Genomic DNA, 19,131 nt, shown 5'->3' on the forward strand with positions numbered 1-19,131 from the left:
ACTTGCGTTGCCATGTAATAATGCTAAAGAAACATGGAGCAGACTATGTGCTCGATTGGAATGCAGCAGCACCCAACGCTTAAACAAGTTAATTGAATTTTTTTTTTCGTCAAACGTGACGATACAAAGGATATAATCGTACATGTAGTTACGCTGCAAAAGTTGTTTGTAGATCTAAATGGCGGATAAATGAATTGTATTTGTCGTTTCTAGTGCATGAAAAGGGTAACAAAATAACGATCAAAACAAGATATCAAAAGAATAAACAAAGCAAAATTTTTGCGGAATAAGTGAAAACAATGAGGACACTGGGCAGCAGATGGTCTTTGGAAGTCGTGACAAAACTGATGTGTGTGCTGCATTTACTTCATATGCCATGCGTGCGTCTACTGGAAACTACATCGCTACAAATAAATGGTAAAGCCGTAGTGGTGCTACGAAGCACATCACTTCGAATAAACAATACTTTGTTTTGTACAGCGATTTTGACGTACCTGAAGTGATTACATGGGAAAAACACAGTACTAAATGCGTGTATTTGGTTAGTGTACAATTAATTTAGAAATTAGACATTCCAATGAGTGATACAGTGCTAGAACAGAAAATGCCTGATGGAAGTGCTCATTTGTTCTCAGCCAGAGCAGCTGCGTGTAACTGCTATAATACAACATGTGACCATAAAAGAGTAATGATTCGTAAAAAAGGCCGTGGCAAGGGTGTCATGGCACACAATTTGGGAAACAGGCTGTATATATTGAATAGTCATGCTGTCAGATCAGAAATGAGAAATCAACTGAATTTAGTGACACATTCTGAAATACTGCAAGTTACCATTAAACATTTGGCCATCAAAATAAACAGCACCTGAAGAACATCTTGAAAAACTTGATGTCAGTGTTAAAGATTGTAAGGATGAATTTTGAAATGGTTGTGCAACAGAAAAGATGCAAAGATTAGTATTCAGACAACGAGTAAACCACTCCACAGTTGCTGACGAATTAATCGATGTAGTTACCGATGGACCAATGAGTACAGAGTCGTTTGGAGGTGCTCGATATTATGTATGTTTTAAAGACGATTTCAGTCAACTCTGTCGAATTTTCTTTCTGAAACACAAATATGAGAGATATGATACAATTAAACAATTTTTATTGAAGCTTGAACCAACAGACACTGCATTAAGCAATTAAGATACGATGGAGGCAAAGAATTTAATAACAAGAAAGTCAAGGACTTTCTTATACGAGGGTAAGTCAATTATTATCCGCAATTTAGTTATATTTTTGTTTGTAAAGTACTAAGTAAAGTACTAAGTTGCAACAAATCGAGGGAAAGAACCAGCCAGATGACCTTCTGACAAAGTCACTTGAGCGAGTTCAGTTTCATTTACTGTGAGTAAGAATTGAAACAGTAATTATTTGTTTGATTTTTTTCCTTTTGGAGCAAGTGGGACATTAAAAGAGTAACTGTTTAAGGATTCAGCATGAACTGTTATTCCATGGTACTTTCGAAATATCCTTGGATTTGACAAAAACTCATAGTAGGTAGCCACATATGTGGCTCAAATACATATTTGAGTCAGCTATTCCTTAGTCTAGTATTTCTCGTCTTTGCGCACATACTGAATCCTGGAATGGTTTAAATGCGTTAGCTTTGTAGACATTTGACACCTGAATTTGTCGAAGTATATAGGATTCACAAAAATTTGTGGTAAGTTAAAGGCTGGTCTACATGCAACAATCTGACTGAGGCCACAATAAATCGCCACAAACCTGATGTGCCTACACGACACAATGTCAGTCTACTGCTGCCCTGCCATATGTTGGACTACGAGAGAAAATTCTGTGACTAGCGTTGGCTCTCCCGCAAATGAGATTTCAGGTCACAGCATTAAATGCTAATAGTGGAAATTCTTTTGTGTTGTGTAACCGACTTGTATTACAAGGAAAGATACAGGCAAAGATTCAGATGGAAACAATGATCTTTAGTAAAGACGTGGCTCCTGACGGGACAGCAGCTTTCATATCTTATATGCCTTCGAGATTGACGAGGCGAATCCTACGTCTGGTAATATCATTTTCGAGTGGCTGTAAAGACATACAAATATCTACTGACACTCCTAACTTCTCACACAATATACCATGATACTTGCATGAGGATGTTGTTTCTTGCTTTAATATTCAGCAAAATGATTAACTAAATTGATGACAGTTTAAATTAGGACATAAAAACGTTTTGTTGCTCTAATGCAGCATATAAGGTACAGAACACACATGTAAAAAGAATACACAACACACATAGAAACTAACAGCAAAGAACCTATACAGGTTCTAGGCACTTCAGTCAGGAACTGCACGACTGATATGGTTGCAGGCTCGAATCCTGCCTCAGGCATGGATGTGTGTGAAGTCGTTAGGTTAGTTAGGTTTAAGTAGTTCTAAGTTCTAGTGGACTGACGACCTCCGATGTTAAGTCCCATAGTGCTCAGAGCCATTTTTGAACCTATACAGGGTGAGTCACTAACTATTGCCACCTAGAATAACTCTGAATGTATGATAGTAGCAGAAAAGTTTGTTTGACAATTGTTGCATGGGAGAACGGGGGCCATAAGATGACGTTGGTCTTTTGTTGTTGGGTAGGGTCGTGTCAGAGATATGAAGGTCAACTTCTTTTTTTTTTTTTAATGGGGTGCTAAATGTCAACGAAGGCTAAAAAGGCAGCATGAACGTCCATTTACAGAAAGTGTTCGAATTGATGATCTTTGGTATCAGTGCAGTTCTGTAGCCTTCTTACCATGGATTGAGTGTTGACAATTCTGTCTCGTATATCGTGCAAATACTACAAATTTGCTGAGTACGTCGTAGCCATCTAACGTGCCATTGACATGTAAACACGATTCGACGATTTCGCAATATAACACTAATAGGAAAGACTAGTATCTTCGAATCAAGTGAATGTGAATGATGTATTCCCTTGAAGAACTAGTCTATATGCTTCTCATTTATGGAGAATGCCAACGAAATTCAGTGAGAGCTAGAGAATTATACGCTGAAAGGTATCCTCAATGTACTCACCCTACACGTCGTACAGTTAAATATGAGTATGATAAATTCAGAACAACTGGATCTTTAACACATCAGAAACATATCTGGCAAAGGAAAGTTACTAACGAGGAAATGGAAATTGGTACTCTTGCCACTGTGAATCGAGATCCTTCTGTTAGTTCATGTCAAAGCGCAATGGAATCTGGCATGAGCCAAAGTAATGTTGATTGTGCTGTGCATCGCTATAAATATCATCCTTACCATACCAGTCTCCACCAAGAGTTAACTGGTACAGATTGTATGCATCTCATTGAATTCTGCTGATGGGATCAACTTCAGATTGAGAGGGATGACGCATTTATTAATCTCATTTTATTTACTGACAAGGCTACATTCACGAGCTATGGGAATGTTAATTGACATAACATGCATTATTGAGCAACTGCAAATCCATGTTGGCTGTGGCAAGTTGCACACCAAAAACCGTGGTCAGTGAAAGTATGGTGTGGGATTCAGAGGGACAGAGTTATAAGCCTCTATTTCATTCCTACAAGAAACGTTAGGTCTGTTATGCTATGGTAGGCTGTGCAACACGACACACAGCTGGTGTGAGTGTGAACATACCATAATTTTTCGTATGCCATACACTTATAAATCATAATCACTCTGCTTGTAAGGATTGTTATGCTGATGCAACATGACGTTACTGTAGTAAGTGTGCTGGCACGTGCAGAGAAAATGACTATGTTAGTTCATAAAGGGCGTGGGAACTTGCGATTTCACTACACTGATAGCTGTAAAGGGATTGAAAGATTTCATGTGGAAAGTTATGTCCAGTCATTGGAAAGATATAGATTTATGTGAGATACTGATAATTCCAGAGACGCAGTCGTCAGGAGGAGGTATTTCCAGTACTTCGTTCATTGTCAAATGACACCAGATTGGCTCTATAATCATAATATTTAATTATAATTACACTGATAAATATCTAGATTTTTCCTAGGATGACTGTGTCTGGCATGCGAGCATGTGGGAGAGGTAGCTGGTGATTGGAATGAATATATCTTTCTGGCTTAAGGCACGATACACAGCTGAGATGCCTGAACTTGACAGGCAGGGTATAAGCATCCAGTTGACCTGAACATGTCGCCCCCTGGGCAGGTGAATAGCGAACTAATACTCACTATATGTCGGGCAGCCTTTGGAGTCTTGGGGGTTGGGATGATTCTGTGAATTTTATGTGGAAATCTGAGATGATTCAATATGGCGAGTGTTTGCGTTTTACAATTATGCCTCACCCCCACACAAATTGACCAGTTGACTGTTTCTATTCTTTATTTGGATAAGAGAACCTCGAATGTGATATTTGCATCCAGGTTGTGAAAAATAGGTGGAAGAGACACTTGCCTGTTCTCTAGACATGAGAAACACATACGATTATAAGTATTAAAGCCTTAGTTTATTTTGAAAAGTGCAAGGATGATCTGGACTCTGCTATATCATTGACATCGCTATTCGTTAAAAAATACAAGTGAAGCTACAGTTTTCTGTCTTTTCCAGTTCACAAATAAAAATTTTCGCAAATACGTTTCTAGTTCAAAAAAATGGCTCTGAGCACTATGCGACTTAACTTCTGAGGTCATCAGTCGCCTAGAACTTAGCACTAATTAAACCTAACTAACCTAAGGACATCAGACACATCCATGCCTGAGGCAGGATTCGAACCTGCGACCGTAGCAGTCGCCCGGCTCCAGACTGTAGTGCTTAGAACCGCACGGCCACTCTGGCCAGCTAAGTTTCTAGTAACTAGATGGTTTACAGCACGTCCCACATAATGACCACGCTAGACTTTCGACTTTCTAGAGATATGATTTCCACTATTTATCATCGGAATTGTACTAGACAAGCGATCGGTAGCATAGTGCTATGTTGTTGATATCGAGAATAGTCGCATTAATGCTATGACATTCTGGCATACCACGTGCAGTTACACGAAAATCCGGAAATTTTCATATGCTACTCGATGAATGCAGCATAAAAGCGACAGAAATACATCGTTTCTTTGGTGTGGAAAACAGATATTGCATCTGATATTGGTTTCGAGATCATTGGATTAATACACGATTGATAAAGCATTTCTCATTGAAGCTCAGAAAGTAAATATTCATGTAATCCCAGAATATGCAGATGGTCATACCTCGTTTCAGAAACCATGGCAGCACACAGACCAGACCAGAAACAATACTGTTGGCGGACCTTTGTACACAAATTCGGAGAGTGACCATTGTCTCCAGAAAGCGCTCTCATCATACAGCAGGCCAGCTTGTGTTGGGCAGTTGTCTCATGACCGATCACCACAGTGGAGGACCAATCAACCTCACAGAGAATATCTGGTGCTGCGATTATATAAGGTGCAGGTGTTTATGCTTTTGGGATCTGTGTGTCTTCACGTAATGTGTATGAGTGTCTGGTAGTCAATAGCTATATGCAGAATGCAGAAGTGATGTTTTTGTACGATACAGGATACGAACTGTGTTTACTCCATCGAGATGGTATAGTTTGTGGTGATATAGCCTGGTCTGACACCGGTTTCACTCCGAAAAATTGATACTTTCATCTACAGTAACAGAGACGTGTAATTGACAAAGTGTCTTTGGCAATAGTCTCCACACTTCATGATCTGTAGACCACTTTTGCAGAGTTTAAAAGTTAGTACAATAATATTTAACACTATACTGTAATATATATATATATTAAAAATCTTGTTTCATATGGGCATTTCTTGTCCACTTAAAGGCGAAAGAAAAAAATTCGAAGATTGCAGCTTCTAATTCAACACTTTTAACCATTACATTGCAATGAACTAGCATTATTCCAGGCTTTGTACTGTGGCTCATGAAAGCTTTAACATCATTATATGACTTTAAGAATAACAAATCGCACCAAGAATGACGTGTTTTTATAAGTCTTCAATGTACCATTGCTTTGAAATGGCATACTTTCAAACCACCCAAGTTACAGTAAGAAATTACAGAATCCATATGGTGTTTTCCAAGTACCCAGCCTTCCTCCAGGCTTGTGACCAGGATACCCACACATGACACTGGTAACTACAGTGACACATTAGAAATTTACTCAATGCCAAAAAACTTGGGGACTATACACCTCCACTATCCTTTATATGTACAAATTCCTAATCTGCCCCATCCTGTGCTATGAAAATGTTGCACGAGTATCCACCCCTCCCCAGTTCTGTAAGTCCATCCAGATTCTCGAACACCATACACTCCACCTCGCTTTCTGCATCTGATTACCTTCCCCCACAAGGATCCTTTACCAACTCAACACATACCTGCCACTTCTTACTCACACTGAACACCTCCAAACGACCTACACTACCCGTAAACTCAAATGCAACAATCCTATAGTTTCCCCTCTATTTTCCAATCCTCATATGATGCTGCAGCTTTACCAACATATTCTACGAGCCCCCCACTTACAACAAGCTCCACCAACTCTTCCAAAGAAACTTCAGCCATCTCCCCCTTCCAGATCATGAACTCCACCCCAACATTTACCCCTCCTACTAACCATAGGTACGACCTACGTCATCAGGGCTTCCTCCCCTCTCCCAATGTCCTTACCCTCTTTTTTTTCCATTTGCCTTTCTTTCCCCCTCTTGTTTCCCAACAACTTCTCAAGTCACCAATCCCCCAATCTACTTTGCCCCCTCTTCTGTCCAACAACTACTCCTACCCCATCACTGCAATGTACTAGTCCTCTGTCCTCATATCCCCACATCCCTACCCTCTTTACCAGCCAATCTTTTGTTCTTCAACAACTGACTCCCTAACCCATGGCATGTTCATCCAGTTTCTAGTGACTGGAAAATGCTTATTTTTCATATCGTTGTTTCGGCAGCATGTTCTAAATGTGCTCTTATTATTACTATTTTTAACTACCAGCACAAAAAGTCATCCATGGAATAACTCAAAACTTCCATTTTATTTTTCACCCTTAAATAGTTTTAAATTCAGTGTCTATATCTCTGCTATATGTTTCAGTATTATGAAAAGGAAAGTTGCTGCTCACCATATAGTGGAGATGCACATTCGCAGATAGGCACAACAAAAAAAACTGTTACAAATAATTTGGACAGTAAGGCCGTCGTCAAAAATAGATGAAGGACACACACACACACACACACACACACACACATACACACACACACACACACACACACACACACACACACACACACACACACACACACACACACTCTCTGGCAAATGCAACTCACACACACGACTGCAGTCTGCGACTCAGCATCTCTGCTATATGGTGAGAAACAATATTCCTTTACATAATACTACTACACTCCATTCTGAATGTTCCATTGTTTGATTGACGCTATATGTTTGTTGATTTATTGATCCATTTTCATCTACAGATGCACAATGTACAAGAGATATTTGGATTTTTATGTTAAATTTAACAATTTTATATAAAATTATGCCTTTGTACATAATAACACACATTAATATAGCAATTAATGATGAATACTTAAATAATTGTTGTTATGCTACATACAGAGAGATAATATTCAAATGTTCTTCTGTGTGAGATTATGTTGGGATAACAGAGAAACATTTATTTTTGTAGATATTCATTTACTGTGTAACAGCAGCGATCAACGAAGTCCAACTTCAATTTAGATTTGAAGTGACTAATGTTCTGTGTGTGTTTAATGGTATCTGGTAAGGCATTGTATACTTTGATACTAGGATGGATAAGACTGTTTTGAAATAACTTTGTGTTGGCACTTTGAACATGAACATTCAATTTTTGTCTTGTATTGTCGCTGTGTATTGTGTGATTTTTAGTGATGAGTGGTCTTTTTGTGTGTAAGTTTTGTTTTAAATACATCATATTTTCAAGTATACAGGGTGGTCCATTGATAGTAACTAGGCCAAATATCTCACGAAATTAGCAACAAACGAAAAAATAAGAAGAACAAATCTGTTCGAGAGTGATGGGGGAAAATCAGATGGCACAATGGATTGTGCACTAGATGGCGCTGCCATAGGTCAAATTGACAGAAACTGCATTTTTAAATAGGTACCCCATTTTTATTACGTATTCATGTAGTATGTAAATAAATTTGAATTGGAACATTTGTTTCATTTTGTGATGGATGGCGCTATAATATTCCAACACTTATAATATGCCTCACCCATTTAGATGAACAGTTTGTGACAATGTGGTTTTTTAAATGAAAACACAAAAAGTAATTACACTAGGACTTTATTTCAGTTATTTTAATGTGATACATTTGTTTTTGTGACCTTATCATAAATTATGGAAATGCATGCTGTTACTGTGTGAGCAATCATAATAACCTCCTTAATGTAATAAATGCTCAAAATGATGTCCTTCAACGTCATTGCATTTGAAAATATGTGTAACGAAATTCCTCTCAACAGCAAGTACATCGCCTTCAATAATTGTTGCACAGGCATTGACATTGTGCTGATGTATGTTTTCAGGCATTATCGGCGAATAACAATAAAAAATATCTTTCAATTTTCTCCAAAGAAAGAAGTCTGGAGATGTAAGGAACATGCTGCCCATGGCATAGTGCTTCTACAACCAATCCATAAGTCATTAAATATTCCATTTAATACCACTTCAATTGCACGCATGCTATGGGACAGACATCCATCATGTAGGAAGGACATCGCCATTCTGTCATGAAGTGAAAACATCTTGTAGCAGAATTGGTAAAACAGTAATTAAGAAATCGGCATACATTGCACCATTTAGATTGCCATCGATAAACTAAGGGCCAGTTAGATGTCCTCCCATAATTCCACCCATACATTAACACGCCATGGCTGCTGATGTTCCACTTGTTGCAGCCATTGTGGATTTTCCGTTACCCAATACTGTATATTATGCTGGTTTACTTTACCCCTATTTATGAATGATGCTTTGTCACTAAATAGAACTCTAAAAAAAATCTGTTATCGTCTGTTTTTTTTATTTTATATCCAGTGGCAAAAATTTATAAGATCTTCAAAATCATCGCCTGGTGAATTGAAATATTGTAAGGGTGAAATGTATGATGATGAAGAATTATCAAAACCATCATTCTTGAAATTCCTGATTCCTGCTCTGTTTGTTTGCTACTGATGTGCGGATTAGCCTTGTAGCCACTACATAGCTCCATTTTATTAATGATAGACTCGTTCATATTCTTAATGTTCAACTTTATTGTGAAGCAACGAGCCAGACATTAACATGGAACATCTAAGACAAAAACAAACACAAAGCAAAGAGTAAATGATTATGTGCACACTAGAATCTTTGCCGCTGCCCCTGTACTGTGCACACTCAACTATTCGTGTGCGTGCTCCCACAGCCTTAACTGCAGCAAAAACACTTATTTGGGCATCTTTATTTGTTGCAGTTCTTCGTTGTGTCATCTTATTTGGCTGAACACTTGCGGTTTCTTTAAATACATTAACTACCCGTCAAAAGGTCCGGAAACTTGGATGCTGTCTGTCAAGATAACGATCAACATACATAGCACAAGCTTGTTGAGCATTTTGGTCTCAATAGCCACAAATAAACACCATATCTACCTTTTCTGCGAACGTTAAAGTTCCGTTTTAACAAGATTATGTCTCCTACGTAATTATTGTGACTGGACAAGCGTATTATCATACCTAATTTAAGTAATGAATTGCACACAGTGCTATCGGATGCATTGCAACGTTTGTGAGAATATTACAGTGCCACCCATCACAAAGCAAAACAAATGTTTCAAATCAAACATGCCTATTTATTTACAGACTATACGAATATGTAATAAAAAGGGGCACCTATTTAAAAAATAACCAGTTTCTATCAATTTAACCTAGTGGGCCATCCATAGCACCATCTGTTTTCTTGTCATGATCGAACAGATTTGTTCTTATTTTTTCGTTTGACGCTAATTTTGTGAAATATTTGGCCCAGTCACTATCAATGAACCAGCCTGTATACATACAAGGAAGAGGCAGGATCATCCTTTTTTGAAACAATGGCCTACGTGATTTGCCATTATGAACCCTTTCCATTACTCTTATAATTTTTTTTAAATTTTGAATGTTTTAATTTCATCTCCAGAATTTCCCCAGAATATAATCTCATACCGGAGGTGAGATTGTATGACTGCATAAAATACACACTGAAGAGTGTTGTAGCAAGTACAAGTTATTAATGTACGTAACACAGTACTTAATTTTTTGTTCATTTGTTCAATGTGTGCTTTCCATTTCAAGTTGTCCTGTAGATGAAGTCCAAGAAATTTGGTACAGGTTGTTTTGGTAATTGTCTGTCCATAGCTACAGTTTTTTCAGTGTTTGCTGTGTGTATATCCATAGCTACAGTTTTTCCAGTGTTTATTATTGAGTCATTGTTATCAGAGTAACACGTTAGCATGTCAGGGGCTTTTCTTACGTTTTTACAAGGGTTTCATCTGAGCTTGTATCATCAGCAAATTGAAATATTTTACTGCTGTCATTGCTTATGTTTAGGTCATTTACATAGAGTAAAAACAGAACAGGACCCATTACTGATCGTTGTGGCACATCATATTTAACAGTGAGTAGCTTGGAATTATATTTCCTAATGACATTATCCCTTTCCTGATCTATTTCCACATATTCTTCCCTGTTCTTAATATACAAGCTGAGCGGGGTGTTAGCTGTTCTCCTGATGCCAAGATTTTCTAGCTTGTGCAGCAATTTATCATGATGTATGGTGTCAAATGCCTTCGCAGATCTAAAAATATGTCCAAAGTAATTTTTTTGTTGTCTAATGCTAACAGCACCTCTAATAGAAAGGAATGAATGGATGATTCGGTTGAACAGTTTGCTCTAATTCATGTTGAGATTCTGACATAATGTCATTATCCTATAAGAAGTCTGTTAGTCTCTTATTGAACAGCCTTTCAAAAGATGTTCGAGAAGACAGACGAAAGTGCCAATGGTCGATAGTTGAAAATATCATCTTTGTTTCTGTTCTTTTACAATGGCTTTGCTTTTGCTATTTTCAAACAGGAAGGAAAAGTTCCTGTAGCAAAAGATAGGTCACATAGATGACTTAAGAGCTTAGTAATCAATCCCCACATTTCTTTATAATGAAATCATGTACTATATCATCTACTACTGCAGAGTTTTGCATTTTGAGACTTTTTATTGTAACCTGTACTTTTCTAGATTTGTTGGGTATAGGAACATTGATTTGCTGGAGACTTTTTTCCCTGTTTATGTATTCTGTTTTCTATTGGTGGTTTGTTGTAGTACTTTTTCTCTGTTACATTCATAAAATAATTATTAAACCCATTAGATTCTTCTTCTGGGTTATTATTAGTCTACATTTAGGTCTCCATATAAGATCTGTTTTTCGGTTTCATACTACTTTATTTAGTGGAGTATCATGCTGAGTGGTGAAATTTTTTAAGTGGCATTCTGGAGATCTATATAAACATATTACATTTAACTTTAATGCTGTAATTTCTATGCCTGGCATTTCAAAATCTTTCTCAGTGTTTAAGGATTCAACATTGTCTAAGTTATTGAATTTGATACCTTTCTTTCTGTATTTCCTCTGTGTGCAAACTGATTTCTACTAGTTTGTGCTGCTAACACATAATCCATTATTTTCACTGTATTTAACTCATCTTCTTTCAGCCAGTTTTTAGTTAAGCAAAGTATATAACATATCTGGATTCACTTGACAGCAAGATTTCCAGCTTTCTTACTTTATTCCTAAGTGAATGTATATTCTGATGAAGAAGAGTGACCTGGTGAGATTTTGGGTTTGTTCTGATTGTACTTAGCTGACCCCTTACCTTTATTCCTGAATTTGAATTGTGTGGGAAATCTTCCTTCTCATCTTGGGGCGTGAGTTTGTTTTTTCCGTTGGTCACAAGAAAATGTCCTGATGGTGAAAAGGGGCAGTTCTTCATCTCTTTGGTCATTCTTCTTGTATGGTTGATGTTGATGTGGTTTCTGCTTTTGCTGCAAGGACTGCTACTGGAGGTATTGTTGATAGGTGCATTATTTATCAGTGAGGCCTTTTGGGAATAAAAAATCTTGCAGAAGACATGGTCGACTGGATCTCTGTAGTTATTGCTTCTGGTATCCACTGCACATTTCTTGTAGTTGTATCTTCAATATCTTTGGATGTGGAACTTGGTTGAGTTGCTATTTTTTGGCTAGATGTTGTTGCTGGTATCATATCTTGGTTTAGTCTATTGTAGTTTTCTTTTGCTGTCTTCTTTGAGTGATGAAGATGTAGTACAGTTCTTTCTTGTGGCTCCTCGTACATCTTTCATCATTGTCGAGTTGGATAAGTCGGTTTTTGCTGTTGATTTTTCTTGTATTTTCCCTGTCATATTTGCTGATAGATCTTTACATTGTATGTATGTCAGAGCTGGTATTTGCAGATTGGCACCTACTGCTAGCTATAAATGTCTACATAATTTCTGCTTGCCCTCCATTCCATATTTTGTATCATCGCTTCTGCTGAGGAATGTATTGACGTCCATTACTATTAAATGGGCGAAATTTTTCGCAGTGCTCATTGAGCATTCGTTTGCAGCATAGATTCTGTTGTTCAGTTTTGGCACATCGTATCCGTATGGAATTGTGCACAAGATTACTTTAGTGTGGACTCTCTTTTGAAGAGAATCTGTTAAGGTGCATTTGAAATACTCAAATTTCTATAAGATGTCGTTTGACCCACCTAGAATTATGACTGTGTCATGTTTCGGATATGGTTTCGTCTTCCTGCCTATGTTAAGACGACGTTCTTTAAAGGAGCGTTAGGTTTTATAATAGAAGAGATGCAGTGTTTTTGATTTTAAAAACTGATCATAATTATTGCACATGTCTGTCAGAGAGAATTAATACATTCACTGTGTATCATTTTTCGGCGAACTGGTCGCTTTTTTAAAAGTTTTCATGTGTATTAACTCTGTTGGCTTTATCAGGGAAATTCATAAGCACTTCAGTCCTTCGCCGCAGTAATTTTGCTTCTGATGCCTTCATTCTGCTATTCTTTCTCCCTGTTTACAGTTTTTGAAGGTTTTGTTTTGAGTGGTGTATTCGATTTCAGATAACCTAACAGTTCAGTATTTTCATTTCGAAGTTTCATTACATGACTCTTTTAAGTATGAATTGCTGATTGCATATTGATGATGCACTCTTTTAAATGTTCAATATAAGCTACACACTTAGTACATGGCATATTTTCTCTTTCAATGGCTGTATTTCCGTGTGGAAAAACATTGTTCACGTCAAACTAAGGAGCCATTTCGTTTGACTTCATATACATACCGGTAGTTCACTATTTCTGGATCTTCTTTCCGAACACTTTTTACTTCATACCATTGTTAATCAACAATGAACTTCAGAATGGCACAACGTTTTCTTCTTTTTACATCTACTTTACTATTTTATTGTCCATTGGCTGAAGAGCATGTTGCTTGTACCGCTGACAGTCCACCCTCTCAACCACAAAGTGCCGCGGGGGGGGGGGGGGGGGGGGAGGATGGAAAAAAAAATGTACCCAGCATCGAATGTTTACGAAAGTCGATAGCAGTTCTCTGCGGTCTTCGATAGTGCGTGTGACGTCATGATTGCACGAAGTCTCGGTTTTCGCGAACTGTACGCGCAACGTGAGTGTGATGAGGTGTTGTCGTTATTTTGGGTTCCGGTATATGGTGCCTAGCTTGAATCACACGAGTGATGTCAGTATATCATGACGAAGTAGAGATTGAAGATTTTGAATATGATGAAGAACTGGAAACATATTTTTATCCTTGTCCATGCGGGGACAGGTTTCAGATAACTAAGGTTAGTAGTCTTCGTGCAACAACTGAGAGTTAAGCATCACTGCTTGTAACATTTATTTGTTTTGCGTAGAAACATATTGCTTCAAAGATTTTCATGAGCGTCTCTGAAAGTATTAGCTACATAAATCTTGAAATGATTATTTCGTGATCATCGATAACGGTTTTATTATGGATTGGTTCTGAACGGTTGAACGTCCTCTGTGTCTGTGCGTATGTTTACACGCCATTGTAAGAATATAGTATTTTAATTTAATTATAGGTATGTATGTTTATTTCCATACCTGTTCCATAGATCGTTTTAAGCATGTGTGATGCTTGTATATAGAACGAATTTTAATAAACAATATCGGTACAAATGTAGTTCCCATAGAAGGTGATACAGTTAATTAACACACAGTAGCAGGGCAAATTAAAAAAATACTAGAACAAATCAAAAATTACGTGGAAAAAAGGTTATACAACGGCTAGCTGATGTTGTACAGTACATAATAGTGAAAATAAGTGCACAAAAAGTGTATACGGCTATTGGAAAAATTCATCGAATTAATAAAAATTATTTTAATGAGATTACAGAAGCGTTCGATTCCACCCGTCTGCTTTGATCCATGTCGTCATCAATATGGCGCAAGTGGCCATTCTCATCATTTGCAATATGGTGTCTAAGATGTCACTAATATACACGTCAACAATCACGAAAATACATATAAATAAAACAAAAATATCTCCCTCCTCGTATACAATGAAACTAACGATACAACTGCGGGAAATCGGTGTTTTTTTGGGGGGGGGGGGGGGGGGGGGAGGCAAGCTAAATACAACAGTACAGAAAACCTCACCACTATCCCAAAACACACAAAATGACGAATAATTTTAAAAACACAGGAATTGGACACTTCCCTTGACCCACTCCGCGTCGTAATGACGGCACACACACCACCACCATGGGTCAAAGCAGACGGGTGGAATCGGGCGCTTCCATTGACCCGAATTCTCTCTGAAACCAATGAAATGTAGCATTATCATAGTAAAAGGAAGAAGCACTAAGAAATGTAACTCTGATACCGAAAGGTGTACAGTATTCCAGTATTAAAATATTTAATTCCATGCCAAATAACGTTAAACGCTTAGATTGTAAAAGAAGTGTCCGATTCCACCCGTCTGCTTTGACCCTTGACGTAAGGGTGTTGTGGTGTATGACGTCATTACCGCGCAGCGTTGATGGGTTGGTAGTGTTTGATGGTGCCCTCTGGTGGTGTATGTGCATATGTACAGAGTGTAATTTGTTGTATTGGGTTCATATGAGGTTTTGGTGTTGGATGTGTGAAGTCATTGGCAGTGTTTGTAGTTTGGGACGTAAGTGTTGGAAGCTTTTTCAATGAGTTATCAATTAATTTTTTTGTTTATGTGTTTGATGTTTTCGTTAGATGTTATTGGTTTGCTGTGTGTAATGCGGTAAAATGTTTAATTTACTGTGTGGCATCTGTTCTTAGGTATGGATTGATGATGAAATATAACAGTGCTATGTTGCAGTCAGAGATGGGAGAGGACATGTTGTCCATTATTAAATTCTGCCGATTATTTGAACTAATTGCGGAGATTGTGATGTGTAGCATTTGCCGCGAGAATGTAAGGTTGACCACAGTTCCGGTGTCTAGGACCAGGGATGGATACATGTGGCGGTGTCAGTGTGATAATGCCTGGTGCTCCATTAGATGTGATACCTGATTCAAGAAATGTCGGTTGGCCATGACAGAGATTCTTTTGTTGACATACTATTTCTGTTATGGGTCCTTGATTAGTTTTTCTGGTACTGATAGTTGTGGTTGACCTGTATAGGTCAAGGGAGACGTCCTATTCCATTTTTCGCAGTTATAGTTGTCTATATTGGTGTTTTGGTATCGTCAGCTGTGGTTGATCTATATAGGTCAAGAGAAATGCCAGTTTCAAATTTTCGTAGTTGTAGGTGTGTGTTTTGGTTTTGTCAGCTATAGGCCAAGGGAAATGTCTGACTCCAATTTTTGTAGTTCGTGTTGTTTTTGTAGTATTGACTGTTGCGGTTGACCTAGTAGAAGAATCCAAAGTAAATGGACTTTGTGTCACTGATCTGCTGAAATGCATTCCCAGATTGTGGTGTTGAAATAATTTGGATAATGTAATCACACATTTGCAAATTAAATCTTTTAAAGCATGATTTTAGCTAACATTTGCAGGTTAGCCTACTTTTGATTTGAAACTATAAATAGCAAGTATGAGGTTATATTTCCGGTTTTGTTGCCTTTCGCTATGCAGACTTTGAATAGTGATTATGTATTGGAATTTATTTCACTAATTACGTTTGACAACTATTTCATTCTGTTTCCTGCTACATTTTATATGCATATCCTGTTTTTGTAAACCACCTGTTTTTTAGATTTTTGCTGACAGGGTGTTAAGCTCCAATCTTACTTCTTTGTTTTTCTAGATTTTCTTGAAAGTAGTGTCCATGAAACTCTATGGAGATTATGTATGTTTAAATTAATAGCTATGAACCCACATGTGCAGTCTGTTTTAATGTTTTTCTGAAACTTGTAATGTAATTTGGTGCAAAGAGGAGAGTTGTGCTTGGGAAGTGGGGTACTGATCACATGAAAAGCTATACTGGAAACAGAATGCATGCATTTTTTTGTTGTTACATATCATTATAAAATCAAGAGATATTTAACACATTTTGTGTTAACTTGCCAATTTCGAGGCAGAAGTCATTGTAAGAAGTTGTCTCGTCATGATAGTGGATGACTATGGAATTAGTTGTTTGGTTGTTGATGAGTGATGTTTTGCAATCGTAAAGTCATGGAAGGATGAAATTTTTGTGGTGGTTATTCGCCATTGTATCTATGACGTGAGTATGTAGATGATTGTGGTGTACTGGTGTATTGCAGAAATACTGATTTTTTTGTCACCAATTATGGCATCATGTACTGAATATGCTGGTAGCTTGTGGGCTTATTATGTGATCTTTCTGTGAAGATGATGTATCTGAGCTCTTTGTTAGAGGTCGTTGCTCATGCTCCTGACTGGCATTCACCATAAAGTCAAGTTGGATTAAGTTGTTGTATACATAGCCAATAAAAGACAGCAATCAAAAAATTAGGAGAATCACCAGATGGTAAATAAAATTACTCAAGGCACTGGTTAATGTTGAAATGCAATTAGAAGTCACAAAAGGTTATAACTTGGATATTCTCTAGTTTCAACTTCATGAGTGACAGCAGTTGAGTACCATGCACAAGTTGTTCTCTCACATGGTTTGAATTTGCAACAGTAGATCAGACTCGGTGTCACTGCTGTTGCATATCTGTCTTGTAAATGTAAGAATGGTGCGCGCGCGCGCACACACGCACACACACACACACACACACACACACACACAAAATCACAATCTCGGGAAAGGGGAAGGGATGGCAGGGTATCGATGTGGGGAGAGGAGCACTGTCTGGCAGAGCATGCAGGGACTAAACTGACAGGTGCAGCATTGTGAGACACAGTGGGACAGGGAGGAAGGTAGGAAACAGAGGTGAAAAAGGAGAAGAATGTGGAAGGAGAAAGAAAAGTGAGTGCAGTGACAGAGGGGACAAGAATAGGAAGGAGGTGATATGAAAGAGGGGGTAGAAACTGTTGAGTGGAGAGTGTGGGGCAGCAGGTTACCGTAGTTTGAAGCTGGAATAGTTTCAGAAATGGAGAACATGGTGCAAGGATAACTTCCATCTGTGCACATCATAAAAGCTGGTGGCGGATGGGAGGATCCAGATGGCCCAGGTTGTGACGCAGCTGTTCTAATCAAGCATGTTATGTTTAGCTGCATGTTGTGCCAAAGGGTGGTCTACTTTGCTCTTGTCCACAGATTGGCAGTTGCCATTAATTCTGATGGACAACTAGTTCATGGATAAACCAATATAAAAAGCTGTGTAACAATTGCAGCAGAGCTGGTAATAACATGGCTGCTTTTACAGGTGGCCCAGCTTCTGATGGGGTAGGATAAGCCTGTGGCTGGACTGGAATAGGAAGTGCTAGGTGGGTGGATTGGGCAGATCTTGCACCTGGATCTTCCACAGGGATATAATTCCTATCGCAAGGGGTTGGGATTGGGTGTGGTATGGGGGTTGTCTAGGATGTTGTGGAGGTTGGGTGGACAATGGGAAATCACTTTAGGATCTTGGGTAGGATGTGTCTCATTTCAGGACATGATGATATGTAATCGAAACCATGATGAAGGGGGCTCTCCTATGTAGTTTGTTCTTGCAGTTGTGTGGGGAAATGGCATGGGAGATCTGTTTGTGGACTAGGTATGGGGGATAGTGCCCGTTTGTGAAGGCTTTAGAGAGACCCTCAGCATACTGTGCAAGGGAGTTATTGTCACTGCAGATATGCTGTCCCCAGGTGATCAGGTTGTATGGGAAGGATTTTTGGTGTGGAAGGTATGACAGCTGCCGAAATACAGGTACTTGTGGTGGTTGGTGAGTTTAATGTGGCCGGAGGTGGGATAGAGTCATCAGAGATGCAATGAGATCAATATCCACGAAGGTGACACAGTGGCTGAGAACTAGTTGAAGCGGATGGGGGAGAAGGTGTTGGAGATTCTGAATGTGTGAGGATAGCATGCCTTGGGCTTGACTCCAGGACATGGAGATATCATCAATGAATCTGAACTGGGCTAGAGGTTTGACAGGCTTGGAAGGTCTCATCTAGATGACCCATAAACAGAGGGTGCCATTGATTTGTTTTTGAGCCTTCTCTTCAAAGGAGAAGTAATTGTGAAGTTGGCAAGGTACGTGAGGAATGATTTAGTGGGTTTGGAGTCTGAACAATATTGGGAAACGTAGTGTTCAATAATGGTAAGACCATGGGAATGAGGGATCTTGGTGTGTAGGGAAGCTGCGTCATCAGTGACGAGTAGGGAACCAGGAGGTAAAAGGGTGAGGATGGTGAAGAGTTGATGAAGGAAGTGGTTGGTATCTTTGACATGGGAAGTGAGGTTATGGGCAGTTGGTTGGAGGTGTTGGTCAGTGAGGGCTGAAATTCTTTTAGTACGGGCACAATAAACAGCTACAATGGGGCATCCAGGATTGTTGGGTTTGTGAATTTGGAGGAACACACAGAAGTTGGGTGTGTGAAGTTTCATAGAGGTGAGAAGGCAAATGGATT

The 19,131-nt window shown here is 38.5% G+C and overlaps 1 protein-coding gene across 1 annotated transcript in view; it reads left to right on the forward strand.

Annotated features, from left to right (window-relative positions):
* Nucleotides 1-14,065: 14,065 nt before the first annotated feature.
* LOC126095044 (DNA-directed RNA polymerase III subunit RPC7) overlaps nt 14,066-19,131 on the forward strand; it is a 61,045-nt gene continuing 55,979 nt past the window's right edge. Inside the window, exon 1 of the mRNA XM_049909718.1 lies at nt 14,066-14,209. The gene's annotated coding sequence lies outside the window, so the exon portion shown is untranslated. The remainder of the gene's footprint in view (nt 14,210-19,131) is intronic.

The sequence above is a fragment of the Schistocerca cancellata genome, chromosome 8, assembly GCF_023864275.1.
Source record: "Schistocerca cancellata isolate TAMUIC-IGC-003103 chromosome 8, iqSchCanc2.1, whole genome shotgun sequence".
Taxonomy (NCBI): Eukaryota; Metazoa; Arthropoda; class Insecta; order Orthoptera; family Acrididae; genus Schistocerca; species Schistocerca cancellata.